This window comes from Lygodium microphyllum, chromosome 16, assembly GCF_053477565.2.
Source record: "Lygodium microphyllum isolate KBCC chromosome 16, Lygodium_microphyllum_v1.1.10, whole genome shotgun sequence".
Lineage (NCBI taxonomy): Eukaryota > Viridiplantae > Streptophyta > Polypodiopsida > Schizaeales > Lygodiaceae > Lygodium > Lygodium microphyllum.
The window spans coordinates 38751640-38777062 of NC_141150.1; the positions used below are offsets into that span (position 1 = coordinate 38751640).

Sequence of the window (25423 nt, forward strand, 5' to 3'; positions counted from 1 at the left end):
TAGGGCTTTGGTAGAACAAGCTCTACTCTCATAAAACATGTGAAACTCACTCTCTGTTTGTGTAGAGGAAATGAAATTTCATAGGGTTACAAATAGGGCAAGCAATAATGAGGCTGTAAGATTTCTTCAGGAAATAAGAAGTGAGGAAAGAGATATGATAAATTTGAGTTTCACCTAAGAAAGAGGGGAAAACTAAAAAGGGGAGAAATGAAAATTCGAGTCACAAACTTCCAAGAAGTGTCAGCATTGTATTCCCCACATTTTCTCTTATTTTATTATCGAGGGAAGATTTGGGCCAAGATATGACTAGAAGATTCATGTTACATGAATTTGGACTCCCAAATCTCTCATTGGTTAGGCATGTATTTTTTTATTCACTCCTTAAAGGGTAAAAAAGAGAGTCCATATTTCTTAATGGAGTTATGAAATTGAGCAAGTGTCTCTTTAAATGTATTGACATCACTATCCCTAAACCTCAACTTTTGTAAGAGAGCTGCTAATATATCTAGGTATATCCACACTTTTCCCTTCACAATCCTTGTTCATCCCCCATTGCTCCAATCTAAAACAATGTGCAATTTTTTCATGCTTCATACTTCTCTGGTTAGTTTACAAGTATATTACCTTCCTCATCTCGAGGTGGAGATATAAACTTCCTAGCCTTGGATCCACCAAAGCATGGTTTACAAGGGATATTTCCACTCTTGCTCGATTTTTTCTCGTACTTTTTATTTCTACTTGGCCCCTGTGCGATCCAACTTTAAAGAGGACTTGTTCTATCTTCTTGTATGTACCATCAGCTTCTGGCATGGGTTGCATATTGTATGCAAAGTATATATATTCATATACTAGCTTCTCAATTATTCTAGCCAAACAATGCAATGTGAAAAAGTGAACCCTTGTTAGTGGTATTTCCAAAATAGGGTGCCAGTTTGGATCCACTGAAACTAGCATTTCATTTCTCATGACTTTCTGATCACGTGTTGGAGCATCTTGTTGTCCTACCCTGGCAAGCCATTCTTTCTTTTAATCTTTCCATTTCTTCCTAATTTGTATCCAGGATATACACAAAAGTTTTACATTTGCTACATTTGATAAACCAAACATACACTTTTTAAATGACCTGCAAGATACCATTCAACTTGATAGTCCCCAAACCCCTTGATATGTGAAATGGCTCCATTATTTTGCTGTTGAATAACACTCTATATGTTAGTGAGATTTAAAAAAACTTTTAAGTACTTCATGGTCCTCCTTTCGTACTTTAAATGCTACAAGCTACCATATTTCATTCTATGATTGCACACTGAAGTATAAAGGATGGTTTTCATTGATGTTGGGATCCAATGCTCAATTCATAAGTGTTATACTCACAAGTTCAAGTTTTTGCCTCTTGATAATCTTATTCTCATCAAGTTTGAGGACAAACTTAAGCTTGCCTCTACGTTCTTCCATGGACATATTCTAGAACTTGACCATAGCAATCTAAACCCTATATATATCCAATACAAAGTTGTTGGATGCATTCAATACAAACACAACTTCTTTGGAACCATACTTTCATATTTGAGTGTGTTCTAGATGCATAGACTCACCAATTAGTTCTAAAACTTTCTTATTTAGTTATTTTCGAGCTTTCTTCACGTAAAATGGTTTTGACAAAGCCATTTCTTACTTGGTTTTGAAGACTTGCTTAAAACCTATATCCAATTATTGATAGAGCATACTATATGACTGAGAACTCATTCCCACCTTGTCACATAATTCCTTAGCATCTGTAGTAGTAAACAAGTTACTCACATTTATAAGATGTTCACTTGCAACACCATCTACAATGTTCCCAAATTTACAAATTTTCAATGCATTTTTTACCATATCCTTACTTAGGACTTTGGCAATAGTATCATTCTCAGCATGAGGAAACATATTTCTCATTGCAGTAGATTGAGCATATATCCATCTATGATATTGTCCACATTCTTTAGTGAATTGGTTTAACTAATTAGATGTATCCACATGCTTCTTTGGTTTTTAAAGTGGTCCCAAGCTCCATCATTTTTGTGAGCTTTCTCTTTATCTTTCGATTCTCCTTCTCCAAGTCCATAACTTTAGACTATAACTCCATATTTTGCACATGTGTAGCATGCAGAGCATCTTCAATGAGTGATAGACATTGCTTATTGTAGACTCTGGCTCTCCCTATCCTTCTCAACCAATAATCTATAATTTTCTATTAAGGACTACATATTTCCTTGTAATCTTGTTAATTACATATTTATCAAGGATTGATGAACCCTTTCTAATCCATGTGTGACAAGTCTGCATGTGTATCCATATAATCCTTTATTTCCTTTACAAACAAACTTTACAAATGATGTAAGCCCTTTAAATTGTGGTAGCCTTTGAGTGAGTGGATCATGTGGATAAATGCTCCCATTAACCCAAAGATCCATATTTTTTTTGCCTCCATTTCTTTCTTGTTGCATCCTATATCTAATTGCATCATCTCTTTCAATACTTCTTTTGAACATTGGTGCATATTCATCCTCCAATTGAAAGTGAATATCTCTCTTTCTCTTGGTATGTCCTACACCTACATTTCCCAAAGAAAAATGTATGACAATTTTAACTTGGATCAACATTCAAATCACACAATTACACCCCTTTGATTCACTATATTTATGTTCTCTTTTACCCAGTCGAATCTTGTCTCTTCCTCTTGATTTCAGTCATGATAGACCCTAATCAACCTATAATCTTAGCTTTTAATCTACCTCCAAAATTTCCGCTCTCTCTCTCTCTCTCGGAATTGATCGAAGATATTTAAACATATTTTATATAGAAGCGTGCCTAGTGGAAAACAATAATATCATCTTATTTTGTGCCCTAGTTTACACTCTGTCACTCTATCACTTATTTTCTTAGATAATCTCACATAGTTCTCTCTCTTCCTCCCCTTGTTCGTCTCTCCCTCTACCCCCTTCTCTCTCTCTCTCTCTCTATATATATATATATATATATATATATATATGCTTAAGGATTAAACAACTGTGAAGAAAAATAACATCATGAAGATTTAAAATTTTAAGATATCTCAATTATCACTTGATTGCTTGTAGTATAGACTGTTGAAGAGGAAGATATCTGATAGCATAATATTGAAGAGGGAGATTGCTTTTAGCAAGGTAGAGAGTGTTGTAGATAGAGATTATATGATTTTAGCAAATGGTATCAATACCACTTCTCAATGCTGCTTCAGAAGAAATCGTATATAAGAAACAATATTCTGGACGGAAGAAGAAGAGTACACAAAATTTGGGACAAAACTAGAGTTTTTAGAGGGAATGGAAAAATGCCCAGAAATAAGCATATACTTGTTTAAAAAAGATAAAAATCTACAATAAAACTCTTGATTCAAAAATGTGTCTCTAGGTAAAAAGTATTAAAATATGATATGTACGTCATTTTATATCTTTTTTAACTTTTGCCCTTTTAAAAAAGAAGAATGGTAATGATTGTAGTAAATTTTAATGTTGAAAAGTCATGAGAGCATTAAAAATGATTAGCTCTATTTTTAGAGAAAATGGAATTGTATTTTTTTAGTTATGAGGATTTTTAGAAAAATTGACCTTATCTTAAAATTTGAATATAAAATAATAGGTTAAATCTATTGAGAATATAAATACCACATTTTCTTGATTGTAGAAGATCTCTTATTATAATATTATTTTGGAATCTTTTTTTAGAGAGAGAGAGAGGTGAAAAAAACCCCTTCAAGGGCAAAAAAGAGAGTCCATATTTCTCCTAATGGTTTTTATATTTTTCATACAATATTATTATGTATATTTTTGAAATGGTAGCATATTAATAGTCTTGTTTGTTGATCAAAGATATGAATTGGTTAATGATTATACACTTTGGTAAGTAACTATAATAAGATATTTCTTGTCAATTAAGCATTGAAGTTTTTTAAATTAATTTTTTAGTTTCAAGGTAATTTTAATATACCAAGTTTAATGAATCATAATGTTTCAAAAAACTAAATTTATGCCATGTAAACTTTATGACATCAAGATACTAGATTTTTTTAAAAAATGATCTAATTTTAAACTAAAGCTATTTTACCATAATATTTTATATTTAAAATGAATAAAATTAAAATTTCTAGAAAGCTATATGTTATTTTTCACCCAATTTTTCAAAAGAAGTCATTTTTTAAAGTTTTGGAGAGAATCCAAGGGAATCTTCGTAGGAGAAACATGCAGCTTACCCTAAAGGTTTGCAACTATGTTATCAACAAATCACACCTAAGTAAAATATCTATGGGTCCCATTTCTAAGGTAATAAGGTTCATCATTACTCCATAATTTTGAGCTAACTATACGAGAACATGTGGATGCATTTGAGTGATGATGTTCTCTTAACCATTAACTACTTATACTCTTATGGGTTATTATAAATTAGTTAAAAAGTAGTATAACCTATCCATTACTAGCTTATTCATAAAACTATGTGTATTGCCACTGTCTATTATAAACATATCCTTTCCATGAATGGTGCCCTTCATATAAAATGTATTAGGGATCTTTGAACTTGTCCAATCATCCATGGAAATAAAACAAAGAGTAGTGGTAGCAGGAGGTAAATATGCTATCTCAGGAGGATCAAAAGGAATATGCCCACTACCCAAGGTTAAATGGAAATCTATTCAGAACCTCAGAAGGCTGATTGCAACCAAGATTCTCATGATGCTCTTTAAATCAGCTTGTGCATTAACTATTGGCTCTTCAATAATCTCATCATCCACATCGTGAAGTACTATCATGTTGTAAATCTTAGCCTTGGCATTCTTGCAAATGCACTTGGATGCAGGATTAGTCATATATTTTTCAACACATTTGAAACATAGAACCTTTTCTTTTTGTTTTCTAAAAAGATCCATAGGTATAAACTTGCCATAAGACTGATCACAACCAAGATTCTAATTATGCTCTTCAAAATTAGCTTGTGCACTCACTGTTGGTTCTTCAATAATCTCATCATCCGCATTGTTAAGTACTATCACATTGTAATTCTTGGGCTTGGAATTTTTGCAAGTGCATTTGGATGCATGACCACCACATTTGAAACATAGACCATTTTCTCTTATTTTTCTTCGAAAAATCCATAGGTATAAACTTGCCATTGTTTGCCGAATTATTTTAGCAACAAGATCCATATGCATAAACTTTCCATTGTGTGTTGAAATTATTTCAGCATCTCTTGTTACCTTGCTTAGGCTCCACTCTATGGCCGATTACTAACTTTGAAGTACTTTGCTATCTTGAAGCATTGAAAGTAGGGTATCTAGGAAATTCGAGACTCCTAAATGAAGTATTGGAACCTTGATAATTTCCATCAAAGTTGCCCTCTTTAGCAAAGAAGCTTGCATAGCTTCATATATCGTCTCTAAGAAAATATTCTTAAGAGAGAAAAATAGTGTACAAGTCTTATAGTTATGTTTTAATTGTTCTTCTCGGCTATTACTTATAATTACAAAGTTTGTGAGAGGTAGAGCAGGAGAGGGAGAGGAAGAGAAATGGAGAGAGAGAGAGAGAGAGAGAGAGAGAGAGAGAGAGAGAGAGAGAGAGAGCATATGAGAGATGGAGAGGGTGAAGGAGACATGGAGAGAAAAATAGTAAGAGAGAGAGGAAGGGAGAGGGGGAGGGAGAAAGAGGTAAATCAAGAGAAGAAGAGAGAGGGAGAGGGAGGAACAAGTAAAGCACTAGAGAGAGAGAAAGAGAAAGAAAGAAGAGAGAAGAGAGATGAGAGAGAGAGAGAGAGAGATCCTAGCACTTGTATTGTTTAATATTTATCATGTGCAAATGTAGGCCCAACTCTTGGCATATATCACCACTCAAGACAATCTCGTTTGTTGAAGTCTATCATCTCTTAATAGGTTTTTGCAAGGGTACATAGTGAAAGGTCCAAACCTAGAGGGGATAGCTCCACAAGCTATACGTATGTCTTTGTGAGAGGGTCTTGCCACACCATTGAGTTTTTCTCTAATGGAGCAAGCCCCATATGCACATTGGATATTGATAATATATAAAATAATATTGAAGGTATACATTTTGTTCACTTTCTAGAGGCAAATAACTTTGAGAGTGGAATATGAACCTATATATGTTGTACAATTGTCATGTTTCCATATTTTATCTTTATAAATGGATAACGTGATTTTGTGAGGTAATAAGATCTTTATCTTTATAAATGTGATAGTAGACATGATAGTAGGGATCTCACCTTAAGGGTCCAAATCTTGTCTAATCTTTATTTTACTTACCAACATTAGTATATTCATCAATATCTTATTCATACCAAAATATTCGTTGGAAAAAGCATCTCTATTTAGTGATGATAATTTCGATATTTTTTCTACCACATATTCCAATGTATATACCAACATACAAAGAACATCGCTAATGTTTATAGTTATTCTGATGATGAGGCTTAATCTAGTAACTATATGATTTTTTGCTTGCAACAAGTTGTCCTCTCAAAAAGTCAACCACTGCAATCCTAGAGAAGAAAATTCCTAGTTTGTAGAAAGATAATGATGATGATGTTGATCATGATGAACCTAGGAAAAATGAATGTATTAGAAGTAGAGCTAAAAACCTACACTAGCAAGGCTTGCATCTAGATGAAGGCAAAGCTTTTGTTGATAGTAGAAGAGATGATGCATCATCTAGTCAAAATGGATGAATGGATAGAAGCCAATGACAAAAATGATGCAATATAAGACAAAGAGAAACAATAGTAAATACGTTAGGAATATGTAATTTTATCCTTGTTTATTAACCTTTTTTTCTTGAAATTACTTTTTTTTCTTTACTCATACAAATTGAGTATATTATCAAATCTAAATGCCATGTGTATATGGACTCCCATTGTACATGGCAAGCATTATATGATGGATGAAATATGTATTCCTTTCCTTTAGCTCTTCTTAAGTTTTTATTTGATAATCAAAGTACCTTTTGCGATGACAAATAGAATACAATTTTAAAATTGGACCTTTTTCATGTCAACATTTTCAAAACGTTGACTTGAAAAAAGTGTTATTTTGAAAGGAGATAAACTAGAGGATTTTAGGGCATATTTGAAGCAATACCAAATATTTCTTCTAAGATAAAATAGTAACCGAAAGGAGATGAACAAAACATTGGACCTATGACATTAGAGAACAAACCCATAATAAATCATTAGAGTTTTAGGACTACAAAATAACACCGTTGAGTAGACTCCTTCGGCAAACTCTACTCTATACACACTGAACTAATGGAATCCTCCATGACAACCAGAGTTTATGCGCTTGGGTCATCTGATCAATCTTGCCCAAAGAACTGCGCATCCTGAGCCGCCATAATATCTAGGGAATGTCATCATCTAATCAAAGGAAAGAATAACGAGTCAGCTGATGATCGAAGAACAATACGCAATGTGCAGCCATGACAAGGTTATTCAATTCAGAGTGCCAGCTTCTCATTTGTCTGATGTGTATTAGAGAAACCTAGAACGTGTGCTGTGCAATGAATTATAGCACTTACCAGAATAATTCATGAGCTTGAGAGCATGTGCCGGAGAAGTTTTATTGATGCCGAGAATAACAGCTGTGGATGACGAGGATTGACATGCCTCTGTGGCTACAGCATTAACGCTGCACGTGGATGGAAATGATTGAATCTGTGGATTATTGACAACATCGTTCTTCTTTGATCTGTCTGCACCTGCCTCCTCGCATTGACTAACCTGATGGCCATGTAATGTTGTCGATGCAGGGCGACACTCCTCATCTGCTGCATGACCACCCAACCGGAGCTCCCCCATGGATGAAGGCTTAGTCGACAGAAAGTCCTTGTTTATGAGCGACACGTACTGATCGGAGCCACCGAAGCCGGCTTGCCAACCTGACGCTATATTTGTGCTGATTGTTTGTCGGTCATGATTTGCAGCACAAGTTGGCCAAATATCAACACCCTTAATAACAAGCCGACATGGTAGACGATTTTGTTCGCAGCTATTATATCTAAAACACATTGATTGGTTGGCCTCGCCGGATGGTTCCGGCAGAAGATCACGATTAATATATTGCGTTTGCCTCGATGGATTAACAGGTTCTGATTGCTTTAATTCGACGCGGTGCAGTTGCGTGGACGAATGACCAACAATTACATGAGTACTAATGAGATCCACAGAGGCAGGGGTGTAGCTACCTGAGCCAGGTTCGCAGGCTGTACGGGGGAGCGCATGTCCAGGTGACGTCATAGGATCACTAGCAAGTGCAGACTCGTCCTGGAAACTCTCAACTTGCGACAAAGGAGCGGCGGCTAGTGGACCAACTGGCGGTACACCAGCAGCAGCTACTGGAGGCACATCGCCCTCATTGGCCAGAGCCAGCCCATCATCGATGCTGATGGGAATGTTGAACGCAATGTGCTTATCCTTGACCTTGGTGCCACAGAAAGGACACTTACGGGATACCTGGAGCTGGTCATGCCATTTGTTAAGGCAGTTCAAGCAAAAGTAGTACCCGCACTCTGTGAGGCACGCGGCTGTTCTTGGAGGTTGCCCCTGCTTAGGCTTACACATGCCACAAATAAATCGCAAAGGATAAGGAGCCGTCCCCTCTTGATCCACTGGTCCTGCGGCATCATAGGTCGTCGACGTGCCGCAGCTGGCAGGCATCCATCTCAATGTACCTGCAGTAAGTGGCAGCAGATCTATTGGTACTTCGAGTTCTGGCGGTAGGGCTCCCCTGTCTTGAGGATCAATATTAGTGGACGGCCGATGATCATGATCATCTGCATCAGCTGCTTGCTGCTTCTGCTTCTTCACTGAACGACGTCTGACGACCTTCAGTTTCGCCTGCGCATGTGGAGCACTAGGGTTGTCTTTCGGGATTCTGGACCCTCTTTGGCCGGTCATTCTGTGACTGCGTTTCTCTAAGTACTAGTTAATGAAGGTAATGATGATAGATACCTGCATGTCCATGACTCCATTCATAATCTCAATCAAATGGTTAGAGAACATTTACAGCGCTTGATTTACCAGCCCGTCAGGCAGTCAGGATACAAATTATCGCATGGATATTCCATGCATACTATAAACATCAGGACTGACTGCACAGACTTTATGTCAGAAATAATGGGAATCCAGCTTTACGAACTAGCTGTTACGTAGGAATTCAGACGCGTTGGAAATACGCTTACCTGATACTTGAGCTTGAAAATGGACGCACGCGCTAGTTCCCAGAACACTCTTATAACAACGCTCGCATATTAGTGTTAAGTCCAAGGTCGGGGAGAGCCATCGCTAGTCGGGCCAAAAGACGTAGAAAACATGAAGTCCTTGGTTAATAGTAGTGTACGCTCAGATGGCGTGAGCCTTGGTCCTTGGAGCACCTAGAAAGGAAAAGTACAACAAAAGACCAGAAAAATTTCGTGATCCTTTTCGTACAAGACTACTGAGTTTTTCAAGGCTTGGTGCTAAGAAAGTGAAGTAGAAAGCTTGAGGAGAGTTTTCGACGTGTTCCTTTTCGATTTTGATAATATAACTCCTGTCACGAGTTGCCAAACAGATTGGTTCTCTTCAAGCAAGAATATACCAGATCTACGATAAGGAGTTGAATGATTGTTGATGTCCTCCCGCTCTCGTTTCTCCATGTGGGCGCAGATGAGGAATGGCCTTATCCCTCACTTGTACGAGCTCATTGTTGATAGGGAGATCTTGGAAAATCGAAAGGGCATGACCTCTATAGTGCTACATTTCAATGCAATATCTTTTTCATTCCTAGTGCAATGTGGCCTTCTTCCCCATATATATGAAACTAATGGTGGGCATGTTGACCTTCTTCACTCCAACCAGTCCACTATTCTCACTCCAACCCTACCTTTCAAACTCATCAGCTCCTCTACAACCATGATGGTGAATGGAAGCCAAGTGTTAGAAGGAAGAGGATGCACAACAACAAATCTTGGTTACACTTGTGGGTTGATTTCGTGGAGAGGTGGCCAAAACAACACCTCCGGAGAGGATGTACTCCTCTCCATTGCAACTTGGCTATTGCAATCATCATGATCAAAGAGGCCATAACGATAGGACCCCCTCAAATAGGATGCATTACACAATAAAATTTGGCTCCTCAATAACATGGTGTTGGAGTAAAGATGCCAAATAAAAGTTAAGATTCAGGCCCTAGGATAAAGCTTTTTCCTTATTGAGTACCTCAAGAGGCAAAAGGGTGCTACTAGCGCAATACCTTTCTCTTTGAAAATGAGAAATTGTTTTTAAAACTATTCAAATATGGTCACTCTTTAAGTGGTCGATAGATCTCTGAACCAAATGACTTTAAGCTCACAAAGTTTGAGTTTGGATTGAATTTCCAACTCTTTTTAGGCATCTATATCTACTATTAATGATAGTTGCAAGCCCATTGGATTGAATCCTCAGCCATAAACCTATAGGTCATGTGAATCACACTAGTCCCTCCCACAAATTACTTTAAGACTATCCTTACTTGTTAGCTCTAAGAAGACCTTCCTATCCTAGATGGTCATGCTCTACATACTAGAGATTAACCAATAGCTCACACAAGTCTTCCTAATTCGTGCTTCATGTACTATCAATGGGGCAATGTTATAGGTGAGAGTCCAAAGCTAAAAGCCTAGAAAGTTCCCAAGTCTACTATTATAGAATCCCCAACCAAAAGATTCTAAATCTTGATAAGGTGAGGAAAATGGGTCTCCTTCAAATACAAACGATAAACTCAATGATTCCAATAAATATTCATCCTTTCTATCCAATCTTCTACATGTAAAGGATTTTGGTGACTGATTCAAAGAAAGAAATATAGAAGTACATGAAGATGATAGCATTGTATTCATAGATCAATTCTTCTTCTCTACATATAAAGAGGAGTTTCTGGACAACTAACAATTTGTCAATGGATGCAATGTATGAGGGTATTGTGATGTTAAGTTCTATTGTTATTTCTAGAAAAGTGTTTCATTTGATATAGTTGCGGGTGTGCATGTCACTATATGCTTTTGTATAAGCATTGGCATATCTAGGACAGATATAGCGACTAAAATATCAATAATTATAAGGACATCTATATCGATGTTTTTACTAGCGATAGTAGCACTCATGTTCATATGCATATAGGAGAAGTGCAAAAAGGCACTCCAACCAAAGCATTCCCTTTTTCTACACAATCTATAAATAAAAGTGTATCAAGATGGAGGACAAATGCATATGTTGCAAAAATTTTGAGGTAAGAGCATATGTACTCCCTATATTTGCTGCATATTTTTACTTTGGTTGGTTTCTTTTCTCTCAAACTCTGTGTTTTATTTAAGCTTTCCTATAGACATGGCATGACTTCAACAACATAGATTATCTTAAATTTGCATACTAGTCTCCATGCATGCTTGTGAAAGCTTGAGAGAAGAAGGAAACCTATAAATGTAAGCTAATTTTCACCCTTTTTGGTTTGATATTGATATAAGTTGTATCCAAGAGAGAAAGAATATGAGAAAAATGATACTTGCTTTCTTTTCTTTAATGTTTTTTTAAAACAATCTCTAGCTTTGTTTTATTGTAGAATATGAGAGAGAGAGAGAGAGAAAGAGAGAGAGAGAGAGAGAGAGAGAGAGAGAGAGGATGTGAGAGATAAATTACGAGAGGGGAAAATCTAGCTTTGAGAGAGAAAGAGTAAATAAGAATGAGATACATTGATTCTCTCATAGGTTTACTATTTGTATACCCTTTATACCATGTATGTTCAAGGCCTATTTATAAATATCCTTATCTATGAATTTTCCATAAGTAAAATACACTCTTCTTCTATTCAATATAGTAATAAATTCTTTTTATGGTACCTTTTTTAAATGCAAAAGATATGTAAATATGGTATGTGAGGTTGAGAGAAGAAGGAAAAATATCAATATAAACTAATTTGTACCATGATTGGTTTGATATTGATGTGATTTTTATGTAAGAGAGAAAGAAGAGAAAATGGAAGAGAAAAAGAAAATGAGAAAAGTAATACTTTATTTTTTTCCTTTAATATTTCATTTTTTTACCATTCTTAGCTTTGTTTTAGTGTAGAACATTTATGTGAGAGAGAGAGAGAGAGAGAGAGAGAGAGAGATGAAGAAGAGAGAATCTTAGATAGAGAGACAAGATAGAAGTGATACATCAAGGGAGGGTAAAATGTAAGTTTGAGAAAGAATGAGTACATTCAAATGGGAAATAGTGATTTTCTCATAGGTTTTACTATATATATATCATCTATCCTCTATATTGCATATGCTCAAGGCCCCTTACATTTGAAATTTCTATATTGAATAGAATACACTCCATTTCTATTGAATCTATAAATAACCACTTTTTATGGTACTCTTTTGTTTGCAAAAAAGTGATATGATATTTGAAAAACCCATTATATTAAACCCAGGTGACATACACATATAAGTATGAGTGAATTCCTTGAGGTGATTTGGAGAGAGAGAGGTTGAGGAATGAGAAATCAAGAGAAAGGGGTGTGCTGTTTAGCGTACTCTATTAACTCAATTATATGTCAAATACTCATGGGGAAAGACTCATGTGCGAAGGGAGAGAACGGCTTCTTCTCTTTTATCATAACACACTGAATCTAATGAGGATCATTCTCTTTTGTATCTAGCTTATGTCCATCTATCTCTCTCTCTTTTCTCTCTACACACTTATGTTCTCTCTGATCCACACATCATGAGCACCTTGAGTTATCATCCTCCATAGCTAGGATTTGAGCATGTGAGTAGTAGACACCATGTTCTCTAACATAATATCATTACTAGCTTGAATTAGGTTACACTTCTCATACAACCTATGACATCATGTAGTGACTTGCACCTTGTAGTGCCATTGCTCATCCAATTGATTAAGATATAAGGCAAGTTTTATAAAAAAAAATTTACTTGACAAAGTTGTTGAGAGTGAATGTGGCTCAAAGAGACAAAGAGTAATAAAGTTCACAAACTCGCTTGGAATACTTTTAAAGCACAAAGGTATCACATATATCTATCCAAAATTTGTGGAATCCACCTCCACAAATTCAAAATTTCCCCTCTAAAAAGTTGCAATTGGTCCCTCTATTACCATTATGTATCACTAGATATCCAAGAAAAACGTTTTGAAACTACAATAATCAATCCTTCAAATCCCTTAAATCTTACCAAAGTACCACAATGTTTGGATCTTTAGACCTATGATGAATCTCTTATCATTAAAACTATTTCATTACTATGTAATTGAAGGTATGCCATCTTTGATCGATGTACTACCCTCAAAACAGTTTGCCTTAAGACCACACGACAAAATATCAAGTACAATAAACAAGGAAACATTTGATACAACAGAAGTAAATCATTGATTCTTATATAAGCATGCCTAACAAAGTAATTTTTACTAAGAACCACACTACAAGGGATTAAACCCATAGGTAGCACTATTGACCTAATTATTGATTCAGTACAAAAAAGAGCTTACAAGTGCATTTATAGTTTTTGTCGAGAGATTGAAAGTACTTGTGGCATCAACCACTGGGTTCTAACAAAAAGAGTTGATATAAGAAAAGCAAGAGAATCTATATAAAAAATAAGATAAGAAAAAAATGGAATAATCTAGAACACAAGGAGTAGACTCTAAGAGCCTCACTATATTATGTATTTATTTGATCAAGATTTGGTTTAGATTCCATACTACATAAACAATCCCTTCAAAACAATTAATTTGGGAGGATATCTCAAAGAAAATATGATTTGATTCAACCCAAAAGATTTATAGTCTACTATACATTAATCCAAGCTTAGAACACTGTAATTATAACCCAAAATTAAGGCTTTAGATATACATAAATTAGATCGGAACCAACACAACCCCTATTGGTCATAATACCCTTTTTCCACCTTCAAAATATCCTTATTTTCAACATCAAATCACTTCTTTATATTATCTATATTAATGAGAAAGAAACACTCCATATCTATCTTTAAGAACCCTTCAATCGAGAGCATGAGGTACAAGAGACTCACCCAAAATCATGGTAGAACTCACTAAGTAAGTAGCGAATAGCTTGAACTCATTAAATAGAGTAGTCCATAGTAGTCCAAACTCAAATTAGTTCTCTCACATGAACCCAACAACCAACATCAATATTCTCTTAGTGAACATTATTCATGCCTTATTCTCTTGTAGTTTGAGCCAGTAAAAGCATTTAGCTCTAGTTAGAAAGCACCAAGGTATCACACACCCTATTCTTGCTCAAAGATCTACATTGAAAGTTGGAAGCTACTTCTTGGGCACTTCACAGATCATAAATCTCTTATGTCACTTATCCGAGGTTACTCAAATGCCCACTAATTACTTGTCTAGAAGAGATCCTAGTGTTTGACAAGGTGTAAAGTGAGTTTAAACAAACTAACATCAAAGCATTGACAAAGTGAATTTTAGCGTAAACACTGATAGACAAGTCTCATAGGCTCTTATAGGTAAAACCAAGACACTAATACTCATCTTGTAAGCTTTCAATATCTAATTATAGTAGTATGTGATATCCACCCATTCTAAACTTCTACATCCTCTAGCATGTGCCACATATACTACTCTTTGGCACACGTTTGAGTTCTTCTTCATGCACAATGCCTTCCTTGTCCTCTTCTTCAATGCTGTATTGAATGTTTTTTAGCCTCACTGTCCACTTTCTCATAGATATCAGATTCCCTTTTCTTAAGTCTCATCAAGCTCAAAAAGAGTATATGTGGCATTGCCATAAACATACAACACAATGTATGAACCAAACTACATCTTGGAGACTTTCCTAATATTATGTAGTGATTGTTTAAGCTATTGTCATACACAAGTAGCCACTCTCCCTTATCAGTAGCTCTCAATATAAAATTGTATCTTTTTTCAAACCTTTCATTGTTCCAAAATCTAGCTTCTTTCAATCTCTTCAATCACTGCAAGCCCTATGTCTTCTAGTCTTCATTCTAATCAACAAAATTTCAGAGTTAAAATTTTCTCCTTACTCATCCCCTCTTCTCATGGCAAGATACTCCATGTAGTAGCTACTAATTCAATTGGCATGATCTTGTCTACCCATACATTAGCTTTTTCGACCGATATATATCCTATCACATTACTATGAGCAGTGTGATCAGCTCATAATGCATATGCAAGAAATCATTGCCCCTTTCAAAACTTACCCCTGAACACCTTTGTTAAGGCCTTAATAAATGGAGGATTTTCCTTTTCACTTTCTTCATTTTCCTCTAGATGATATGGTGAACTTAGTGTCATCTGATATGTGTTACAAGTCTTTGCAACTACAAAAAATTCTTATACATGGCTTGACACCATTATCGCTCTTTGATCTTCTTGCAAGTAGGCCAAAGACCCCTGTAACTAGCCCATAAGCTCTCATGACAATCTTACATGAGTCTACCTGACACCCACAACTTGCAATGACATAATAAAATTTACTATAGAAGCAAATATACTTGGATCTATATAACCAATCTCATGTGGCTAAAATAAAAAGGCCTTGCTATGCCTGACAATATCTCCTCAAAACATCACTTCTCTACAAGAAAAAGAAACTCATCATAATTGGTTTTCATCTCTTGTAGAGATTCTATGGTTAATCTGTCATGAGCATGTGCATTTTTGAAATCTCACTTAACATATGAATCAATTTTTAGTCACATAGTTAACTAAATGTTGTACATGTGTGGTGTAACTAGAGTTAGAGTAAATTTGCGAGCTTAGGACTCAAGGAAATCACAAGATGTCAAAAGAAAAAGTTTCTTTAAGTTATTCCATACAAGTACTTCATGGTATGTGGTGCCAATTGTTGGCCTAGGTCATTCATTTGGCCATAAGTGTCAATTTTTGTGACTATAGAGAAGTGGTGTTTAATGGTATCTAATGCCAATCTAATGGTCAAAGATGGCACAAAGACACAGTGACTAGGACATGAAAGTTTCCTACCCAATTTAATTATTGGCCAATTAGATTATGTTTTTGGACATGGAAATAATTATTATATTAATTTTAGTATTTAAATATAAAAAATTGGTATTGTGGAGTGCTCTGTTTAGCCCAAAACACTCTGCCCTCACTCAGTAGAGAAACCTCTCTTTATTGTTCTCGTTTGTTACATCAAGATCCTAATGGTTGGCTGCTACATCAAGAAAGGTGTTGCCGGGAACTGATCTAGCCTTCGTGGAGTTAGTTAGAGTTTCCTCCTCCACACCTCCCCCTAAAAACAGAGGATGCTTCCAGGAGTGAGATATGTAAGCTATACAATGGGCAGTTTACAGGGCTTGATTCTGATTACATGGGCCATAGTTACTAACTGATTTGATAGTCGCTGCAAACGATATGTATTTGTGCGTATGCAGTGTAGGACTTTGTATGGGCCTACCCATAAATGTAGAAGGGATTCATTGAGCCCTTTGTGACGTGATGGAAAATAGACCATGACCATATCTCCTGAAGTGTATTCCACTGGATGCCATCCTTCGTCGTAGTCGCGTTTCTGACATTGTTGAGCCACGTGGAGGTTATGATGTATTGCTCTGCGTAGGATGGGCTGTTGTTGTTGAAGGTACAACCACCAATGAGATGCTTCGGCTTGAGTTGGGGCCACTTGAAGAGAGTTCAAATCAGGTGGAAGTCATGAATCCCGCCCATAAAGCGCTCGAAATGGGCTGACCTTTTTCGAGGCTTGGACTGATGTGTTGTATGCGTGAATTGTGAATGGAAGCACCTGATCCCAATCTTGACGTAAGGGGTTGACAAATGCAGCTATTACCTGCTTGCTTGTTCTATTTAATCTCTCTGTTAGGCCATTCGTCTGTGGATGGTAAGGTGAAGTGAACAACTGTTCGACACCTAAACTTTGGGTCAGTATTTTGAGGACCTCACTAGTGAATTGAGGGCCTTGGTCAGATAATAGTTGTTGTGGGCAGGCATGATTGAAAATTAGCTTCTCCAACAATGCGGTAGCTATTGTGGAAGCTGAGGCATCGGGTAGTGCAACTGCTTCACACCATCGAGTCAGGTACTCAGTGATGACGAGTATGTGCTTGTTTCCAGTAATGGACGTAGGGATGGACCCATCAGGTCCCACCCAACCATCTCAAATAGATCATTGACCTGTATGGAGGATAGAAAACCAACATTTTGTGGTGGCAATTTGATGCTCTGGTATACATGGCATTCCTGTAGATGTTGTGACACTAATTTCCACATCCGTAGCCAGTAATAATGTAGCCTGAGCTTGTGCAATACTTTGTGAAAACCTAGGTGTCCTGAGAGAGGATGGTTATGATAAAATTCTAGGTATGGGCCCTGTAATGTTTGAGGCACAAAGATGCGGGGTTGTTGATTGTTGGCCACATAGTGTAGGATGTTGTTGATCACTACAAACTTGCATTGAGTAGTGTGGGGCTGAGGCGAGGTTACTTGTAAAATGAGTTGTTTGATGATGGGGTCATTCTGCTGTATTGCCACCACTTGGTCTATGTGGATTGGTAAGGCCATGGGTGGGGGATTGAACTGAGCTACCTGATATTTGGAACGGGAGAGACCATTAGCAATGAGATTTTGTGTTCCTTTACAATAGGTTAAAGTGAACTTATATTCCTGCAAGGCAAGGGACCATCTGAGTAATCTTTCTGGTGGATGTTGTTTGTGTATTAAAGAGACCAGTGGTGGCTCATGATCGGTCTCGACTTGGACCTTTATGCCATGTAGATAGGGGCAAAACTTGTGAAATGCCCACACAATGGCCAATAACTCCTTCTCAGTTGTTGAATAGTTTTCTTCGGCCTTTGTAAGAGAGCGGCTAATGAATGAGATGGGGTGCCACCTCTGAAGATCATCCTGCTATAATAAAACTGCCCCAATTCCCTGATTTGAAGCATTTGTTTGTAGCTTAAAAGGCTTTGAGAAGTTTGGGTGAGCTAATAGAGCAGCTTCCTGAATGATTTGTTTAAGCTCGCTTTGGTTGCATACTGAAGTCCATTTGTATTATATGCCTTTCTTCAAGAGTTGTCAGAGTGGATAGGTAATAGCAGCTAGGTTGGGGACGAAGCACAGGGAGAAATTGGCCATGCCAAGGAGACTTTGGAGGGTTTTGACTAAGGATGGTGGAGGGTAGTTCGAGATTGCGGTGACTTTAGATGGATCCATCTGTATGCCATCTGCAGAGATAAAAAACTCCAAGAATTTGAGCTGAGTACTACTCCATCGGCATTTTTTAAATTGTAGCTGAAGGTTATATTCCTTGATGCGCTTGAGCACCTGGTCTAAAACCTATAGATGTTGCTGCCACGTCTGTGTGTGAATCAAGATGTCATTCAGATACACTAATAATACACCTTTGTCGATTAGATCATGAAAGATAGTGTTTGCTGTTCACTGGAAAGTGCTTCCTGCATCAGATAATCCAAAGGGCATGCAAGTAAACTGAAATAGCCGCTTTTGAGTGCGGAATGCTATTTTGTGAGCATCTTCCGGGTTCAATGGTATTTTCCAATATCGAGAGGCCAAGTCGAGAGATGTGAAATATCTTGATTTACCTAGCTGATCCAGTAAATCATCTATCCTAGGGAGCGGATAAAGATCATGGACAGTGACTTTATTTAAGGGTCGTAAGTCGATGCAAAATCGATAAGTGTCGTCATCCTTGCGCACTAGATGGGGTTTAGAAACCCAATTACTATTAGATGGCATAATGATTTCTTTTTGAAGCATATTTGAAACTGCCTGGTCGATTCTTTCTTTTCCCAAAGGAGACCTTCTGCGAGATGCCATGCGTACAGGAGGGGAATATCCTGTGTTGATTACATGCTATGTGGGGAAATTAATTTGTGAGGTCTTGGCTCTTGTGTGATAAAGGATAGGAAACTTCCTTAAAATATCTTGAACATCACGCAAACGTGTGTGAGAGCTTTCTACTATGACCTGTGTGTGAATGATCGTGGGGTTTATGTGTGAGCACATCAGTAATGGAATTGGAAGTGAAATTGGTAACACCAGCTGTTGAGTATCAAAATATAATTGAGCCTTTGTCTTGACAAACCAATCACAACCTAAAGTCATGGGAAACAGCTGCTTAGGTAGCACATAAAAAGAATGTTGAAAAGTTTGTTGAGCTAAAGAGAAAGTACAATGAGCTTGTGTATGAGAGTGATATACTTGTTAGTTATCACCAAACAAGACCTGGATTGAAGGTGCTGTGGTTGTGTGTAATCCTAACTCCTGAACTAACTGTTCACTAATGGATGAAATGCTACTGTGTGAGTCTAGAAGAACTTCATGAGATGTGTTACCTAAATGGGCTAAAGTTGAACACACCATGCGTCTGGAAGATGAGGCGGCTTGAATATGCGGGCAATGCTCCTCCTCGAGCACCCAGCCTAGATGTTTTCTGACAAATTGGCTAAGGCGGCAACATCAGCAAGTTGTACCTGAGCATTTTGGTGGTGTTGTTGCATACGAAGCTTCCTGCAATGCTGCTTGATATGGCCATAGTTGTTGCAATAAAAACACTTTGGTCGTCCTTGGTCATCTAATGTAGGTAATGCTCGCTGGGAATTGATTTGAGCATTCTCGATATCGATATCCATGGGTGTTGGAGTTGACTCCACCAGTTGCCTCTGTGCACTTGGTTGAGGAACCATGGCCATTGGAGCATCAGTATTGGTTGAGGCCTCGATATGTTGTGCTATCTGAATGGCAGCATGAAAAGTGGTTGGGCCTTGATCCCGTACTTGCCTGGAAATGTCATGACGGTGGAGGCTTGGCCAGAGGAAGAATAACTTCATGTCTTCTGACATTGTGGGGTCAACTCACAGTAAAAGCTAATTCATTCTAACTGCAAACTGAGCTACTGATTCAAGTTGTTGTTGCCTCAAAGTGTTGAGCTACTGAAGTGCTGTCTATGTAATATTTTGATGTGCAAAATTTTGTATCAGTAATGTTTTTAAGACTTGCCAATCACCTTTAATTTCTTCTTGCTGCTGGATGAACCAAGTTGTAGCGACATTTTCCAACAGTGTCCGAATCTCCATGGCCTTCCACTCATCAGTCCATTGATGGTAGCTTGAAACATTCTCAAAATGGTCCAGCCACATCAGCACATCTTCGGTCAGCAGTCGAGAGAATGGTTTGGGTCTGATTTTGGGATCGAGTTTGTGAAGGTGACGAGCGTTGGACGATAAGTAGTTGAGCAGGGTTTGGTTTGTGTGATTCACTTCCAGGAGCATGTTGGAGACAGCATGAAACATGTGCTCCATTTGTACAAGTTCTGGTTGCACGGGTTGTGCTGTAGCAAACTCCGACTGCATAAATGCATCTTCGTACACATGTGAGTGAGCAGATTGGCGTGGGGAGGCTGCACGGCTCATGGTTGGGTGCTGACAGAGTGGAAAATAAAGGCTTTGCGTGAAGGAGACGTGAATAGCAGGGTGCGCTAGACATGGAGAGCGTTGCCCGCCGTCTTCAACAATGTGGAGTGCTCTTGTAACGTGTCCCCTAGTATCATCCAGGACACGTCTTAGCAGTTCATGGAAAAGGATGTCTAGAAAGCTCCGCCCGGCACTCCCATGGAATGTTACGGGTTTTGCGATCTAGTTCTTCCCGCGTCTGCCACGTGGCGGAAGTATCCTGGCCGTTCCCACTTAGGATCGACCAGAATCAGGGTTTTCCTAATGGGTCATTAGCTAACAGCAACTAGCGTCAAACCCGAGCGAACTACTTTACGCAGAAACACCAGGTTCGAAGCGGATTCACGCTGCACTTGGTTCAAGGAGAATGGAAAACGAGAGGGATGCAAAGCTCAACCTCTCTGCCATAAGGCATAGTCCCATTCCGTTCCCCTAAAACAACGTAAATTGGGTAAGACGTAACTCTAGGTCATCGTTCACGTTATTCTTTTTTATGATGATGATCATTCCACTGTTCTTCGAGATTTTTGAGAAAAGTTCCCAGCTAACCAGGACCACCCAACCGTAGGACAGACCCATGGCCCATCCTCCACACTTTCCTCTGTTTGTTTTAGTTACGTAATTATCTAACACATTAATTTGACATATAACAATCAACTTCTTTAATTAACCTTGTTAAGCACTGGTTCCTTCACGTAATCTTATCATGAGACATAGAAAAACAACATCAAGCAAGTTCTTTTAACATTTCATCATTTTATCTTTGAAATACAAGGAGTTCCACCCGTAGGCTTTTCCATAATCTGCCCGAAGGCTAACCAGTAATCTTCAGGGATCACTATTCCAAGCATCCTCCTACTCCAACTAGAGCTTAACGGAAAGACCTCTCGCGGCGGGTTCGGTCCACGTTCCCGGTGCGGTCAACAACCCCCTTGGTTAGGGTTAGGCAGGCAGTAGGGGGTAACTGAAGCTGCCTCTCCCTTCAGGCCTTTAACCTGAAGTATAGGTACTCTTTTTTTTTTTTTGTAATTCATAATTCAAACAGAGCCCTAAAAATCTCTAGCAAGCACAAACATTTCCATTAATCAACCCAGTTGTATGGCAAACTGCTAAGGAAGTGTTCTTTCCTTTTTTCCTTGTGAATCAATCACAAAATGATTTCATACATATTGTGCAAGTCCTGCGATGGAATAATCTGTTTAGATTCTTTAAGCTGACGTATGTCAGGCCTAGGGTTTCTTCATTTAGGGACAAACCCTAGTTTCTTATCTTTATGAAATTATTGTCCTTACGGTAAGGAAAGTAGTCAAGTGTTAGGGTATGAATGTTTCTATGTTTAGATTGGTTCGGTTAGCTTGTGGAAGGTAATCTTACTTGTCTTATCACGATTTTACTATCCTTGTGACAATTAACTTTCCCAATCAATACAGTTTAATTTGGCATATAGCATAATGCCAAGATGATACAAAGGTGACAATATTCCTTGGGACAAAAGGCCTAGCTGAGAAATTAGTGTATACACACTTTATTAGTCCCAAATTCTCAAATAGCAGGGGAAAAGTGTTAATAGAGTGTCATCCAACAATTCCCCATTACATTTTCTTTCCAAATGAGATCGTATATCTAATTTTTATACTTGTTAATTCCTAACATTTAACTTCCATTTTCTTTAAAGATGAACTCGTGCCAAATAACAACAGTTGTCTTGCTAAGATGTGCAACTAGCAAAGATAGCTCCCTAGTAATTTTAAGCATTGAAAGAAACCTTTCATGAATTTAGCCATTTTACCATGATTCGTTGCGAAAAGAATAAGACTAATGGTGCAAGATATGATTTCTACACTTATAGTAAATGGTTAATCTTGCCTATAATTTTATAATGCTTGATGCAATTTGACGAAAGCTAATTTGTATACATTGTCATTCATAAGCTAACTCCTTCGTAAAAAAAATAACTCGAGCAAATATATCCTATCTTTAACAAATTTTCTTTGCATGATCGACTTAAAAACGAATTAACACCAAGAAGAAAAACCTGGCTTTGAGGTGAGATATCCACATGGATACCGGGAGATGACCCTCCCACAGCTACATCTTGGACTTCCTTCGGTGGCATCGTAGTTCGAATGTGAGATAGCTTTTTCCTTTTTCTTCTTGGAATTCCACCGTCTTCTCCTTCCTTTTCTTTTTCCTTTTCCCCACTCTTCCTCCTTCACTCCCTCTTTTCACTCCCTCTACTTCCCTCCCTATCTTTTATCTCACGGCTATTTCTTCCTTACGGGATACCATACGAAGCCATGATGATGAATTGGACTTTTTTAGGACATGGGAGTATGTGGACACCGGCTTGTTTGATAAGACTAAGAACACAAAGCTCAACTACGAGAGCACTTGCACAAAAAGATTTGAAAGTGAGTGAAGGAATTAATGCAAGAGAATGGAAGTCTGCAAGGTAGCCTAAGGACAAAGTAGGCCTATGGTTGTGACCTGAAAAATCTAAAGAGCTATGAGGAGGGGAAAAGATCAAGGGCTTAGGGGGGAAATTAAAACCCGGGGGGAGTAATAAGGGCTTTGGAGGGATTAAAATTCAGAGGGAGAAACAAGGCTTAGGGGGGGGATTTAAAACCCCGGGAGGGGGGGGAGAACAAGGGGCTTAGGGGGGAATTTAAAACCCCGGGAAGGGGGGAAGAATAAGGGGCTTAGGGGGGGGGATTTAAAACCCCGGGAGGGGGGGGAGAATAAGGGGCTTAGGGGGGAGATTTAAAACCCCGGGAGGGGGGGGGGAGAACAAGGGGCTTAGGAAGCCCACCTTGGAACCTTTCAAGGGGCTTTCTGGAAGGGCCACGTGGGGGGGGAAGAAAGGCTTCTGACGGCATGATGGCCAGGTGGCAGGGCCTGCGAATGCAAGCGGCGTGCTGGGAGGCGGCTGCTGATTGGCGCAGCAGCTCACGGTTCCCCAAGACAGGGACTGGCGGTTGTAGATGACGATGTGGTGGAGGCAGATGTTGGCGACTCGTCTTTCTCCTCGGCTCAGAGTTATGGCGGCACGACCCCAGCCTCTCTCTGTACAGCGGCCCCTCTCCCCTCGTTTAAATAGTGGAGGGAGGGGGATCTTCTCCTCCTGCGTGTCGACACGCATGTCCTCCCTCCCTCCACAGGCTCCACCAAGGAGCTTAGAGCTCCTTCTATTTCCCTCCCCCTCCAGCCGACACTCGTCTGTCGGCTGGAGGGATAAGGGGGAAAAAATTTAAAAAAAATCGATAAGTCCCAATTATTTACTTAATGCGGAATATTACATTCTCTTCCCCTTGGAGGAATCGAGATGTCCTCATCTCGAGATAAACTGGGGATATTGATGCTTGAGAGTGCCTTCATCTACCCAAGTGGCATCCTCTTCGGGATAATCTTTCCACTAGACAAGGCATTCTTTCAAGGTTCTAGATCTTAACTGTCTTCCCCTAACATCTAAGATCCTTTTTGGCCTTAGTTCAAGGACTCCTTGACTAGGCATTACAATTTGTTGGTCATCAAGTACATGATTAGAATTGGGTACGCATTTTTTCAATAGGCTGATATGGAATACATTGTGAACCTTTAGGTTCTCAGGGAGTTGCAATCTATAAGCATTGGGTCCTAGGCATTTGAGGATTTTATACGGCCCACAATACCTTGGACTTAACTTCTTGCATTCTCCTAGGGATAGAGAACTCTTTTTAGGGCGTACCTGAATGAAGACCATGTCTCCTTCTTTGAAGACTCTTTCTTGACGTTTCAAATCTGCATATGCCTTTTGTCTATCCTTGGCTGCTTGTATGTCTTGTCTTATTGACCTTATTTGATCATCCATATCCTCCAACATTTGTCTTGAAGCTTCAACTCTTAGGGTTGGATCAGAAAAGTTTAGGGGACTTTGACAATCATGACCATACAATGCGTGGAAAGGGGTCATTTGAATGCTCTGCTGGTAAGAAGCATTGTAGGAAAATTCAACTAATGGCAAGTATTGAATCCACCTCTTCGGCTCTCGACAACAGTATGCCCTAAGCATATCCTCAATGATTTGATTCACTCGCTCTGTTTGTCCATCCGTTTGGGGATGGTAGGCGGTGCTAAAACAGAGTTGAGTCCCAATAGCTTCAAAGATAGCTCTCCAGAAGTGTGATGTGAAGAGAGAATCTCGATCACTAATGATTCTTTTAGGTAACCCATGTAGCTTGAATATCTCCTTGATAAACAATCTTGCAATGTCGGAGGCTTTATAGTTTGTCTTTACTGGAATCAGGTGTGCAACCTTGGTAAGCATGTCAACCACCACCATAATGGAATTGTATCCTCCTTGGATTTGGGGTAAGCCCACAACAAAATCCATACTGATGAATTCCCATTTCATTTGGGGAATGTCAAGCGGTTGCAGTTTCCCTGGCATCATGACATGTTCGGCCTTGATACGTTGGCAAGACAAACATTCAGTGACATATTTGAGAACATCACCTTTGAGCCTCTCCCAATGGTAGCTCTTTCTAACTGCATTAAGATTTTTTGCATAGCCAGGATGTCCTGTGAAAGGAGAATCATGAGCTTCCCATAATATCTTCTGCTTAAGTGACTGGCTTGCTGGTATACACAGCCTTGTTCTGTAGTAGACAAGTCCATTATCAATGGAAAATTCCTGATACTTAGCTTGCAACTTCTGATTCTGCTCCTTGGTAGATATTTCCTTTATCATTGTTTGGTAGGTCAAATCATGGCATGCTTCCTCTCTAGCTAGTTCAAGTATAGGGTTGTTCGGCATAGATACCTTTGTAGCTAGAGATCTGGCCATTGATGGATTCTGCAAGATTAGGGAATTTAGGAATGCCTTGCGACTGAGTGCATCGGCA

At 38.5% G+C, this 25423-nt stretch overlaps 1 pseudogene; it reads right to left on the reverse strand.

The window, feature by feature from the left end:
• Window positions 1-19514: 19514 nt before the first annotated feature.
• Window positions 19515-20504, reverse strand: LOC148022719 (uncharacterized; annotated as a pseudogene).
• Between the last annotated feature and the right edge of the window lie 4919 nt (window positions 20505-25423).